Source organism: Columba livia, chromosome 1 (genome assembly GCF_036013475.1).
Source record: "Columba livia isolate bColLiv1 breed racing homer chromosome 1, bColLiv1.pat.W.v2, whole genome shotgun sequence".
Classification (NCBI taxonomy): domain Eukaryota; kingdom Metazoa; phylum Chordata; class Aves; order Columbiformes; family Columbidae; genus Columba; species Columba livia.
Genome location: NC_088602.1, coordinates 155,004,371 through 155,013,935, shown reverse-complemented (window position 1 = coordinate 155,013,935; position 9,565 = coordinate 155,004,371).

Below are 9,565 nucleotides of genomic sequence, written 5' to 3'. Positions count from 1 at the left end.
CACAAAAACGGTCGGGTCGTGGTAAACAAAGTCTGTGGATGTGCAGTATTGAGGAGATGGAGCGGGGAGAGCCGGGCTTGTTGCTAAGAGCGAGCCTAAAACAGTATGAGCGTTTCCTACAGAGCCTCCACTTCACTGAAAATTTTCAAAAAGCTTCCGTTGATGTTGAACATCTCTCTGACTTCCCCTCGGTCACATCAAGCAGGTTTGGAGCGCAGCCCAGGGCAAGGCTGTGCAGGCCCCACCGCTGACAGACCTCTGGCCCCCAGCCCCGTGAGCTCCAGCTCCCAAACATCGGACCTCGTTGGAGGATAAACAGCCCTAAGGCTTCTGATGGCAACCTCGTACTAACACTCTGTGATTCCATAAATCCAGCCGCAGCATATGTTAGTGACAGAAAACTTCATCACGTCAATATATTTTGAGGATAACAAAGGCAGAGGCTCTTGCTTATAGTCCTCACAAATTCAGGGACACAACAATGAAAATGTTGGTTGCCCGGCGATGACACCTTTGGATACTAGCTTGATTTCCTATGCTCATTTGTGCCTTTTGTTTGTTTTATTTTCACTGATATTTAGGAGAGGAAACTGGGAGAAAAGTTAACAACCAAAGAGGGTTATTGCAGGCTGTCATATTGTCCTGTATTCCTGTCATCTCCCGTTCTATAATTTTGAATATCTTTTAAGTGTAGGATATTTGGAAGTTTGGTTTGGTTTGGGTTTTTTTGCTAGTTACTTATTAATTACTACATTTCAACTAGAATTGCTTAATTTTTAGTCTCTTTTTTCTAATTCTCTGGGTTTTTTTCTTTGCCCATGGTGACATTTTAAAATCATATTTGAATAGTGAAAAGATTTGTTAGAGAACACGAGTGCTGGAGATAGTGTTTAAAGATACGTACACTAGAGCAGAGTGAGCGTAATGCTGATTTTCCATGACAACTAACTTGTCCAAACAAGCAGTGGATAACTGCCTGGACTTGTCCGTTGCCCAAATATAGATTCTCAGCAACCATGGCACCAGGAATGCTTTCAATCTAGTTGTTTGTGTGATGATGGATTTTCAAGACGAGCTTCTTATCCCCCTGCAGCATAAAGCTCAAGGTCTGGTGAGGGACAGTTGAGAAGCTGCCAGAATTTTGCAAAGCATGTTCACCTCTTGTTAGCACTGGAGTTTCAAGGCAAACAGAAATCTGTTTTAAGTGAAATGTCATGCCACGGCAGAGTCACATTACTGCTCATTTCCACATTTCCTATGCTCATTTGTGCCTTTTGTTTGTTTTTTTTCACTGATATTTAGGAGAGGAAGCTGGGAGAAAAGTTAACAACCAAAGAGGGTTATTGCAGGCTGTCATATTGTCCTGTATTCCTGTCATCTCCCGTTCTATAATTTTGAATATCTTTTAAGTGTAGGATATTTGGAAGTTTGGTTTGGTTTGGGTTTTTTTTGCTAGTTACTTATTAATTACTACATTTCAACTACTGAGCACCCCAGCTACTGAGTTCCGTAGCTAGATTCATCTTTAGGAGAAAATTACATCTACACAGAAATGCAATAGGACAGAACCAAACGGCTATATTCAGTTGATGTAACACTGAACAGTGGTATTATCGGTGCTCACTCTTGTCCTGATGTGGTATGAAAACTGTTTCATTCCTGTACCAAATGCATTTTACTGAACTGAAGCAAAACAAAACTAGTGTGTTTATGTAGTTCTCCCAAAAACATAGCACATTACTGAGCCTCATCTTAAGCACAGTATCATTTTGTAAGGCTGTGTGGAAATTAAGGTGCTTTTTAAATTAGCAATGAATTTTCTGTAGTCTGAGACTTACCGAACTGGTTACTATGACTTTCTGTTTCCACTTCTCAGCCAATAAACATCTTGTGACCAATGACTTTGAGCTTAAATTGGGATTCTTTAAATAAGAACTTACCAGTTCATTAACTGCTAAGAATAAACAAAACCAGTTTCTGTTGAGAATTTTTGTCGTGGGTCATCTTATCTCTTTTCTCAGACAGACTAATCTCAAGTAAGGTGAGGCTGCAAGTAGGAAAATATGCTGTCTGTGCTTGCTCAGGGAAATCAGGGGATATTTTCTGACATGCATTGTTGCACCACTTCTGTCCTGTTTGTCACCAGGTTGTCACTAACGCAGCACATGCTACATCATCAACATGCGTAATTATTTTCTTATGCTTGATAACTCTGGACAAGTATAATGAAGTTTTACTTGAAGGGTGAGGAATAAACTTGTATAAGCTGACTTCCCCACTATTTCAAGGTCATACAAATAAAAGGAGACATCGCTACAGTGAGACCCAATCTGTGCATTTTATTTATGATGCTACAGAAAATACCTGGAGCAGATGTCGCCCAACTGATTTAACTGGAGATACCCACTCTACATTGTGCTTAACTAACATGGTATGAGACCCTTTTAAATATAAATGCACATTCTAACTGTACACATCTCGTTGTTTAACACTTGCAAGTTAAATTCTTGTCTGAGATCGATCTGGTCTACCTACAGGCACACATGCTAGAGGAAAGATGGGTCACTGTGCTGCAGTGGTGCCCAGCTCAAGTGAATGGATGGACCGTTAAGGACTTCAATTTCAGATTTTTATTCCCCACTATTTTTTTTTCCAAGATGTCCTAGTTTCCCTTTCCCGACTGCTGCCTAATCAGCATCCAACACATAAATGAAATGGTCTCAGGTTCCCAGGTGCCAAGCAGAGGCAGAGGTGGCCAGGGTCTCACCTCTAACCTGTTTGCTGCTTCTTGGCTATCAGATGGGTTAACCTCATGTGCTATCAGCTGCTCCCAGAAACAAAAAAAAAACCAAACAAATTCAGAAGAAGCCTGTGGGGCATTACGGTGTGCTGATGTATCGTTTCCAAAGCCTATAGACTGCATCTCTGTTAGCATGAAACAAAGCAGTCATCAGTCATGTGCTTCAGATTGTCAGGCACAGCCACACAAAAGGACAGAGGCAAAAGGATGCTGACATGCAGCTGGGGCATGTGTGGCTTAACGGGGCTTTCTGCCAGGCCTTGACATTCCTGTTTTGTTGTGCAACAAAATGCACATTGATAAGAAATGCTTATGCCAGAAATAGCATATTTGGTTCAGAGAACTTATACTTTATAAGCTAAGACCTGTCCTAATGGAGAGGTCTGTCAGTACCATCACCAGACACATGTTACTCTAAATGATACCCGGATTCAACTAAATGAAAATGGGGATGCAGCCTTCCTGGAGGTTAATTTTGAACAGATGTTAATGATGAGCAGAAACCAAGAGCAATGCTCATAGCAGCAGTGGGAACCCAAAGACCACATGCCATGCTATTGCAGCTGTTGAACATGGAACACTAAGCTGTGCTTTGCTGTTGAACTTGTGTTTTTCTGGTGCACAGGAGCTGTGTCTTTGGGCTGCACTGTCCTTCCCAGCATACCCTGCTGCTCTGGGGACTGGGTGGCTTTGCCTGTGTGCACAGCCTGGGCTCCACCACCAGCAGTATTTCATAGGTGGTTTGGATATGCGATTGGCAGTTTCCTATATTTCTCTAAATCCAGATTTGACCTTGTTTGATTCAAAAACCGTAGGATTACTTAATGTAGACCGGCAGAGGTAGTCTCAGATAAAGTATTTGTCTAGCAGCTTTTCTCAACCTTTTACCTCTTTCCCACAGGCACTCTGTCCAGGTGTGCCCTGCTCTTGAGAGATTCAAGTACAAACGGCTTCAAACCCACCTGGAGCTGTAACAATCCCGCATCAGAAGACAGAAGTTCTTCTGCTTTTGTTGAGTTGGTGTACACATTCCTTAATGCATCTGGGAGACATTGGTAGTCTGTCTGCCCAAATCTGATTCCTATTCGGTAGCAGCTCAATCAGCAACAAGCAAAATTAAACAAAACGTATGCCTTCTGAAGGGAGGCCAACTAGCAAAACCACAAATCTTGAACTTCTCCTTAGATGTGCTCAATATCTAACATGGAATGGAAGGTTTTGGTGTTTTTTTTACTCCCTGGTTTTCTGTTTAGTCCTCAATTTTGGAGCCCATGGAGCAACTCTAAAAACTGAAAGGGAAAAATCTCAGGAAAAGGCTCTTCCTACTTTCATTAGTTTTTGTTAGAAACATCACCGACTTCACCATCACAAACTTCACCGAGTGAAGAAATGGGTTTTTCTCCTACTCTCATTAACTAGGGGTGAAGTATCTGGCTAGATTGTGACCAGTTCCTGCTTTACTAATCTGTAGCTGTGAAAATTAGATAAATCAGTGATCTCTTCGTCTGTAGGAGTACTTGATTGCGTGTAATTAGATCAGAGAAAACCCCAGTTTAACAATGGTCATTGCCTTGTTTAATCAAACAAGAAAGACTCCAGTTCAGGTTAGAACTGTTCTATCAATTCAGTGTTCATTTGTCATTCATATCTACTATTCAGTCCAGCACAAACCCAGTTTCTGCTCAAGGGAGTGGCCCAGAAGGGTTTGTGGGGTGTGCACAGGCTAACAGCCTGAAATCTGAAGCTGCTGAGGAAACACTGAAATGTATTTAGGGAGAACCTAGATCTAGGAGAGGCTGAGAGCAAACGTAGGGTGCAGTCTGTTTGGGATGCCATGTACGGACAGAACTACAGCTGATTATGAGGTCAGGCCTGAAGTCAGGCTGCAGTTTGGGTTAGAGGAGGGGAAGATAAAAAAAAATATTTTAGCCGTCTTGTTGCTCTTGAACTGTTTGTTACTAACAACAAAAGCCTGCAGGGCATTTTATTACACAAGCAGCTTCTTAACTCAGACCCATTCTATGCATTGGATCACAGATCTCGTAGAATTGCCACAGCCTTGCTAACCTGTTTGTCTACGTCTCCCCTGCAGGCTTCCATGCTTGCATTCTAGCTGCCTGTTATACAAGGAATACATCCTTTATTTTGGACCACAGAGTTGCTGTACCATCCTCCCTTGCAGACTTTGTGGTCTGCTCCACAATTTAGTGTTTGGTTGATGCAGCCTTACAGACCAGTGTATTATTTCACTTGAGGCAGAAAGAGCTATCCATTCCTGAGAAAAGTCATATTCCTGCTAATACGGCTAATTTTCCTTGTGATTTACAAAGTCACCTTTCTGCTGGTATCAAATGGCTCTTTATTTTTGAGAGCATAGCTTTGGCAATACAGCATTTAACATACAGCTTGCAGCATGTACAGTTAAACAACAACGCTAGTAGCTAGACAAGGAGGTTGGAGTGTTTACTAGAGGTATTAGTAGTGCCTTGGTGCAGCCTTGACTTGAAACCTTGAAGGTTAATTTGAGTAGTTTTCCTGTGTGTTCCTTAGCATCACAAGCAGGGCTGTTATCAGTCTGGGACGTGTATTCCAAAGTCCACTTTGGAAGTGGGTTTGCTGAGGAGTTTCTTAGAGTTTCCCTAAGATTAAATCTCCACCAAATCAGGCATGGATGCAAATACCTCCTGAAATAAACTGCTGTACCTTGCTAAGTCATCCTTCTGAAGAGCCATGTTGCTTTCTTGGCTACCCAATCTGCATTTTTCTTTACCTGTGTGCCCTCCCTTGATTCAGGTGGTTCCTGATCAAATGCCACCTCACCATCGAATTGGTGGCATGCAACTACTTGTCAAGCATGAAGAGAAGTTTTTTGTAGTGTCCAGTTGCCTGCCTGTTAATCAGTACTTTTTTAAACACAGACATGAAGCAACAGCATCTAAATACAGAACACATTTGTGGCACTGAAACAGAAAGATTCTCTCTGTGCACCAAGGAAATAGTAACATCAGCACAACATATGAGAGGGAACGGGTGCAATTTTACTAGGAGGGGAGCTATATCTGTGCTAGTTCTGCCCTCTTTCAGTGACTCTAGTGATCCAGACTTTACCGACCAATACACAAACCTGATGTTTGTCCATCTAGTGAAGCCTGTAAACTCCAACATTCCCAGAGATCCTGGAGCAGCCTGGATCACCATCAACAAAGCAACTTGAGCTCCACTTGAGACCCAAGGCAAGAAGAGGACTGAATCCATGGGTTCCTGAGTTTGTGTGCATTGCATTGCTTTCTTTGTGAGTAAACCAAATCACTGCTTAACTTTATGTCCAGACAGTGGTTATTCAGTCCTCTTGCCCTTTCCACTTCAAAATGGGCGCTGTATTTGGTCTGACTAAAAGTCTGTCTTGCAGGAAAGAAAAAGAAGATAGGAGAGAGTGCACGTATGTACAAGAATGACAGCCTGGCAGAGTAGAAAATAAATTCATCAGTGAATCCCAGACAGCTACAGACAAACTTGTACAAAGTTGTCCTTTTATCTAGCTGCCGGAGTAGTCTGTGAGACAGTGCTTTACATCTCAAGCATCTTGAGCTTTGCACAGATAACAGGCTATTCTGGAGAGACAGTCATCTTGAAGCATGTGATCTTGTGATCTTTTAAGTTTGTGTAGCATAATTAATATGCAGTAAAGTTATTTTTATTTTTTTTCTTATGTTCTCAGTGGTATATTAGTGTTCTGATTAAAAAGAAATCTATAAGGAAGGAGATTTACACATGATATATAGAGAGGTTCTGCTTTAACTGCCCTAACCTCCAGAAAGCCTAGTTATGTTATAGTTGCAGTGGGACACACACTGTACTTTCCTCCAGAGTGATCTTTTCCTGGATTTCTTCTTCTAGCAGTAGTTAGAATTGGAGGGTTTAGATTTCTGAAATAATTCAAAACTTGGAGCCTTCATTTTTTTAATGGCTGATCATGTATATTTATTTCCTCCAGTCCCCATGTACAGCTTCTGTGTACTTGCATCTCCACAAAGAACGTAACTAGTCATCTTGCTCTCCATTGGCAGAACCTGACAGGATTGTTAAAGTACTTTATCTATATGACATAATCATATTAGTGAATGTTAAAGATGTGATAAAAGCTGTTTATTCACTGATGTTTTTAATGGTCTTATTTGACCTGTTCCTTCCATTGATCCTCAAAGTTTGTCCCTTGCTCTCAGAAAGGCTACCTAAAACATGAAAAGCAGCTCTTTAGCCTCAGCATTTAGGCTCCATCTGTGCATCAATTGTATCATTTTGCTATTCTGCAGCTGCTCAGTTAATCTTACAGCACTTCCCCCCCCGCCCCCTATTTAAATGGCTGTTAAGAAAGGGCTGGGAAAGTAGGGACTAAACCTCATCTCCCAGAATTAATCATCTACTACTGTCAAGGGAGACCAAAGCAGGAAATATTTCAGTGCTGTAACAGAACAGCTGTATGTCCCTAAAGATCTTGGAGATCTAAAGATCTCTGCAGAAATTATTTGTCGTTCAATGGCCATCTACCATAGAGAAAACCATTCTGTGGGAGATCTGTAAGGTGAGGTACAAGGGGTTAAGCACAGGCACTCAGGCCCTTCTGGAGGCCTGGAGAACTTTAGGGGGCTGAGCTGGCTAAGAAGATAGGCGGGTGTTCCTGGGAGGAATTCTGCCGCCCACAGAGACCCAGTGGGCAGTTCTGCTGCAACAGCCTTGATGATTCATGTCCTTGTGCTAAGCTGGGTGCTGAGGCCATGGGATGGGACAGCCACAGAAATCAAGGGGAAAGCTCTCATACATGTTTTCCACACTCACAGCTGCAGTGAGAAATGCTAAGAAAGTGGGATTTTTGGCATTCTGGAGTTCAGGTGCCAGACACTGGTTGGGATGACCAGCGCTGTCTTAAGCTTCTTTTTTACATTCACCTCTCAGTTTCCCCACTTTGCACCCTATGGTGTTTTTCTTCCAGTACTTGCATATTCTTTGTCTCCTTCTCCCATCCATATCATTGCTGCTTTTCAGATTTTGTTAATATTCCCACAGTATTTTAATATACATACTCTCTAGACATAAAATAGTTTCATATGAAGAGCTTGCAAACTATTCTGCAAATATTCTTATGTATCCTAATTTTTGGTAATTACATGTGAAAATGTTTGTGGAATTAAATCAATAAAGAAGCATATAGCAAGAGAGTTTACTCCTTTTAAAAAAGTGTTTTAATATCCATATATTTCATACCCTGCCTTTCTTCTTGTATTGTAGAGTTTTAGTTCTTCACAGCTTCCACCTGAAAGCCACCTGGTACTGGTTTCCAGTGCGTGGCGTGTTTTAACCTGAGAAGGACTCTGATGGGCCCAGCTGCACTAAAGAAACTTGAACAAGACCAGAGTTTCTTGTCTGTGACTTGTTTTTGTTACCAGATTATTATTTTTTATTATTTTTTTTTACTAAATATGGAACAGGAAAAGCAAGGGGAATCCCCCACCCCAGCTGCCTTACAAATTGAAACTTCTTTCTAAGTACTGGTGGTACTGGTGGGCAACAGAGATCAGGATGACATCCACAGTCTTCATTAGGAAGGGACAGTTTAGAGAGAGACAGGACATTGGGGCTGGGGAAGATTATGGAGCAGATCATCTTGAGTGCCATCATGTTGCATATGTAGGACAACCACGTGATCAGGACTCATCAGCATGGGTTTGTGAAAGACAGGTCCTGCTTGACCAACCCGATCTCCTTCTATGACAAGGTGACCCATTAGTGGGTGAAGGGAAGGCTGTGGATGTTTTCTACCTGGACTTCACTAAACCCTTTGACACTTCCCAACAGCATTCTCCTGGAGAAACTGCTCATGGCTTGGACAGGTATACTCTTTGCTGTGTAAAAAACTGGCTGGATGGTTGGGCCTGAAGAGTAGTCATGAGTGGTGTTGCCCAGTGCTCAGTATTTGGGTCAGTTCTGTTTGATCTCTTTACCGACAATCTGGATGAGGGGATTGAGTACATCCTCGATAAGTTTGCAGACAACATGAAGTTCGATGGGAGTGCTGATCTGCTGGAGGGTAGGAAGGCCATACAGAGGGATCTGGACCGGCTGTATTGACGGGCTGAGGCCAATTGTATGAGGTTCAACAAGGCCAAGTGCTGGGTCCTGCACATGGGTCACAACAACCCCAGGCAGCGCTACAGGCTTAGGGAAAACTAGCTGCCTGTTGGAAAAGGACGTTGAGGTGTTGGTCAGCAGCCGGCTGAACATGAGCCAGCAGTGTGCCCAGGTGGCCAAAAAGGCCAACAGCATCCTGGCTCGTATGAGCAGCAGTGTGGCCAGCAGGACTAGGGAAGTGATCCTCCCCCTGTACCTGGTGCTGGTGAGGCTGCAAGTTTAATCCTGTGTTCAGTTTTGGGCCCCTCACTACAAGAAAGACATTGAGGTGCTGGAGATAGTTCAGAGAAGGGTGAAGGATCTGGAGCACAAGTCTGAAGAGGAGCAGCTGAGGGAACTGGGGCTGTTTAGCGTGGCGAAAAGGAAGCTGAGGGGAGACCTTATCACTGTCTACAACTACCTGAAACAAATTTGTAGCATGGAGGGGATTGGTCTCCTGTTCCAAGTAACAAGAGATAGGACAAGAGGAAATTGCCTCAAGTTGTGTCAGGGAATGTTTAGATCAGATATTAGGAAAAACTTCTTCCTGGAAAGGGTTGTCAGGCATTGGAACAGGCTGCCCAGGGAAGTGGTTGAGTC